Consider the following 5013-nt stretch of genomic DNA (forward strand, 5'->3'; position numbering starts at 1 on the left):
GGCGCCCACCGTCCCGCCTGCCCCCCTGGTCGCGGGAAATGGAAGTTCGGTGACATCCCCGCACGTGGGGCTGAGTTCCAGCAGCATCACCAGCAGGCCTCCGCGTTCGGCACTGCCAGGGCCCCCGAGGCTGGGCTCACTGTCCGGACGTGGAGACGGCCCCTGGAAGGACCAGGACCCGCCGGCGACCCGTCGAGCCGGGCAGAGCGGGCTAAGCTGCGTGGCTTCGGGAGGCTGCCGTGGATTCTAGTGGTTTGTGACCAAAGCCGTGACCTTGGAGACCAGTCTTTCTGCCAGTCCCCCTCTTGGGTCGTCCTCCAGGTGCTGCCCATCAGTCGAGGTGGCCTCCAGCCCCTCCCCCTGTGGGTCCCACAGATCCAACCACCTGGTGGTTACCACGTTGGCTGTGGCCTGAGTCTGGTCTCCGAAGACTCAACCTTGACCTTTCACCTGTTTTATTTTCTTAAATATCCTTTGAGGCAAGAAAGTACCTGGAGTGATTCACGCTTTCCGTGTGTGTGTGTGTGTGTGTGTGTGTGTGTGTGTGTCGGTCAGAATGAGAAAGTGAGTAAGGAGTTGGCACGTGGCCAAACAGAAGTACCAAAGGAGACGGTGCCACGGGGATCCTTAGGGTTAGAGATTGGGGACCTCGGAGGCAGCCTCCGTTTCTCCAGGGCGCTTCCCGCGGCCGCGGGCTGAGCAGCGCGGGGAGCCCTGGTCCTGGGGAGACAGTCCTCCAGGCTTCTCCTCGGAAAGGCTGTGTGCCTTGGGCTGAGGCGAAGCGACACCTGCCCTCCCCCGGCCTCCGCGCTTTTCAGGGGATTCCTGGCCCCCCCTCCTTCCCCTGCGCTTCCTCAAGTCCCCCAGGGAGGCCCCTCAGGGACGGAGGCCAGAGGAGCCGCTTACAGGATGGGAGCAGCTAAAAGGAATTTTTTTCCTTAATTTTATGAACCTCTCCCTCTTCTTCCTCTAATTGTGGCCGTTTCCTCTGTCAGCGTGGATTCATGTTTTCTTGGACATCCAACAATTGAAACGGCTTTTCCCTTTCAGAAACACTCATATTCAGGCGTTAGTTTGGTTTTTGTTTTGGCTTTTGTTTTTTTTCATCTGCTGCCAATTAAAGAGGGGAGAATGAGCTGGATTTCTCTGAGGGAAAAAAGAAAGCTCCTGCCACACAACTGTCGCAGAACACAGCCTCCAGCCACTCAGGCCGCGCTCAGAGCCATGGGACATTTTTCTCCTTTCTTTCCCTTTTTGCCGGCTTCATTATCGGCCATAATGACCCGACCACTTCAACGCCTGTGTCCTTGAGGCCAAGGAGTCCGGGCCTCTTCGCCCCCTCCCCCAAGATGGCACCCACAGGGAGAAGGCTGTGTGGGGAGACGGCCACCTGCCTGCCGGGGAACAGTCACAGGTGCGGACCCCTTCCCCGGGAAGGGAGGCGGTGCCGGCTCCTCGCAGGGCCTCTCTGGGCGGGTGCCCGGCAGCCAGCCTGTGAGCTGTGAGCGAGGCCGCACCCACAGGGGAGCCCTGGGCCTAAATCTGCTTCTGCTGCAGCGACGGCCCCGGAGTCTCGCCTTAAGACTAGGAGCACCAAGCTCTGCTGGCCCTCCAGGACACTCAGACCTGGTGTCGTTCGCCAAGGGCCTCCAGGACAGACGGCTGCTGGGCTGGCGTTTGCTCTCAGACCAGGGACAATGGGTGCGGCAGCCAGCAGGCAGATGGCAGGCTGGCATTCGGAATTGGCCCGTGCCGAGTCCTGGCCGGGCCCAGTGAGCTGCCACATCACTCCTCACCTTCCAGGGTCTGTCACCAGCAAAGACCACAGGCGCACGTGGTTCAGAGGGAGCAGCCTGGCCCCGAGCCTTCGATGAAGGAGCGTCTTCCAGAACCCCACTCGGCGCCCTCGCCTCTCCTCAGTGTCGTGTCCCTGCCAGGAGACTTGCGCCAGCCACCCACAGCTACAGAGCTGCCCTGCGACGCGCTGATTCCGCGTGATGAGCTGAGCAATCATGTCTAGCGCCCGTGAACCTTTTCACAGACAAGTGTCTTGCTTAGATGCGCCTCCCTGGGCACGCATGTTTTATTTCTTAAAAATGCAATCGTGTCCCCAGGAATCCGGTGTGATTGCCTTCTGCTTGCGGAGGTGGAGGTTCTGCCATCATCCCCCAAAGGTGGGTAGTTACAGGGGTAAAGGGAACCCTCCTGCTTCCTAATTAGGAGGAAGGCAGAGCCCTGACGAGCTCGTTAAATGAAAATGAATTCACTTGTTCAGCAAACATTTGTCAAGTGCCCTCTGGTCCGCAGGCCTTGGTGGATAAAGAAGAGAATGGGCCCCCACCCCTACCTTCTGGAAGTTCCCACTGTGGGGAAGACAAACAGGCAACTGCTGGTGATACAGGGGGCCCCAGGGTGCTGCGGAGCCCTGAACAAGAGGGAATTGCGTCTGCTGTCTGCTTGTCGCCATGAGCAAAAGTGGGGCCTCGAGCCCGGAAGCAATTCTTGGGCTCCCTGAAGATTTGGGGAGATGCATGACTGGCACACAATCTCCCGCTGTTTGACTGACTTACTACCCGAGGCCGAGAAGCCTGAGGCAGGAGGACCGAGGGTCTGCAGCCCCAGGCCCTCCTCACACAGTTGAGCACCTGAGGATGCACTGAGCCCCTGCAAGCCAGGAAGCCTGCTCTGGAGTGGACCCCCGACCCCACCTGGCCCTGGAGGAACTCACTGCCTCTCCTGTCCCTCCCTCCCAAGGAGCCCCCGCGCCCCCACTGCCCCCAGGACTCAGGCTTTGGTTCTCCTCTCCTCCCTCCTCTCCCTATTCCAGTGACCCGGAATCCACCCCTCCACTCCCAGGCGCATCAGAGCACGTCCCTGCAGGCACACAAAGGGCTCACCTAGGACGCCTGTGCTCTGTGACCAGGAATTTCCAGAAGGGGAAGGAGAACATGCCTCTGGTGGTCACCTCTCACCTCCTAGTCCATGCTCTGAGGAGTTCTTTATTTCTTTTCAGTTCAATTTAACAAACATTGAGCATGAAAGGAGGGCCCTGGCCGAGCTGGTGACATGGAGCAGCAGGAAGCGGAGGGTGGTTGGACGCCTGCCTCACTGCCTCTGCACGGAGACTCAGCAATGCAGGAAACTGAGGGTCAGAGAGGTACAGGGCCTGGTTCAAGGCCACACAGGCAGTCGCTCTCCACATGCCTCCGGTGTTTGAGGGCGGCCGCTCAGAGGTCACCTTGGCCAGCACAGCTCAGGGAAGACTGGGGCAGGGGTGGGGATTCTTCTCGGAGCTTTGAAGCCAATTGCTTCTCGCTGGCTCCCTCCTGAGTGGGCACAGCCCAGGGCTGTAGTGACCAATGTCATCTCTGGTTTGCGGGACAGTTTTGAAAGGGATGAGGTCTGCCTGGGCAGCAGGGCATCACCAGTGTGGTTCTGGCGCCCTCCTGTGGTCTTTTTCGGTATTGCATCCAGTCCTAGGGGGAGGGGAAGGCAGTTCCAATCCACTGGAGGCCTAAACAGGGAAGAGGCAGGCTTGTAAACAGACACCTGGCAGGCCATGCGGGCTGGTGGGTGATGGGTGCTGAGCCCAGGTACAGACGGCTGAGAAACGGACAGAAGAAGCGACACTCTGAGCCATGTGTCACATGCAGGGAGTAGGGGCATCCCAGGGAGGGAAGCCAGAGTAAGCAAAGGCTGGAGGCCCCCGCTGGCTCCCGGGCCAGTGCTCTCACCTGTTCTACTCTAAGCCCCCCAATTCGTGCCGACTGACGAGGAAGGCGAGGCGGGTGAGAACAGCTCCGTACTGCTCATATCGAAAAATGATTGCCACACTAAGGTGAGTTACACACCCACTGTCTCACATAATTACAATTTTTTGTGGTGAGAACATTTAAAATCTAGTCTCTTAGCAACTTTCAAGTGTACAATTCAGTATTGTAACTATAGTCACCACGATGAAGATTAGATCCTTTGAACTTATTCATCTTGTAACTGTCAGTTTGAACCCTTTGTCCAATGTCTCCCCATTTCCTCTACCCCCTCGCCCCTGGCAACCACCATTCTACTCTTGTTTCTATGAGTTTGGCTTTTTTAGGGTCCACTTGTGATACTTTGTTTTTCTCTCACTGACATTTCATTAGCATAATGCCCTCAAGGCCCATCCGTATTGTCACAAATGGCAGAATTTCCTCTTTATGGCTGAATAATATTCCATTGTATATCTGTTTTTTTCTTTATCCCTTTAACCAGTGTGGAAGGACTCTTCGCTTGTATACATTACTTTAAACAAAATTGGGCTCATTTTGTGTTTATATAGTTGTATGCCCTCCATTTTTCACTTAACATAGTGCCATCTGCTTTTCCATAATGTTATTAAATCTTCTATCATATGTGCCGGGGTTCATGTCCCAGCATCAAGAAGGGTTCAGGAATCTGGAGAAGGCTGTGCGTAGATGCCATAGGAATCCAGAGACTAATAAAGAGTCCGGAGACGAGATATAATTTTGAAAGGCGTTGGGGGTCAGAGGAGCTTCAGCTAAAGGAACTGAAGACTCCCTCCTCGTCTAGGACCCTTGCTTTTATTAACACAATTTGTCCTAAGGCAAGGTGGAGATGATACACTTCAAAGGGTACAGAAGCATTGTTAGTTTGGGGAATAGCCTACGGTTGTTAAGGTGTTTGGCCAGTGGGAGGCAATAACACGTAGATTAAGATGCCCTTTAACTGTCTGGCAGCCACAATCAGTTTCCTATTCAGGTTTGGGGAAGTGCCTTTAGCCATTCCCAACAGGTGACTACATGTGTGACTCAGCCCTGTTGAGTCCCCAAGTTTCATCCACCTTTTGATGAAACTCTTGAAATTATGACAATGCTGGAATTGGTTCCCAGCACATATGATCTTTTTCTATTTATTTTATTTTTATATATTTTTATTGATTTCAGAGAGGAAGGGAGAGGGAGAGAGAGTTGGAAACATCAATGATGAGAGAATCATTGATTGGCTGCTTCCTTC

The sequence above is a fragment of the Myotis davidii genome, unplaced genomic scaffold (assembly GCF_000327345.1).
Source record: "Myotis davidii unplaced genomic scaffold, ASM32734v1 scaffold534, whole genome shotgun sequence".
NCBI lineage: Eukaryota > Metazoa > Chordata > Mammalia > Chiroptera > Vespertilionidae > Myotis > Myotis davidii.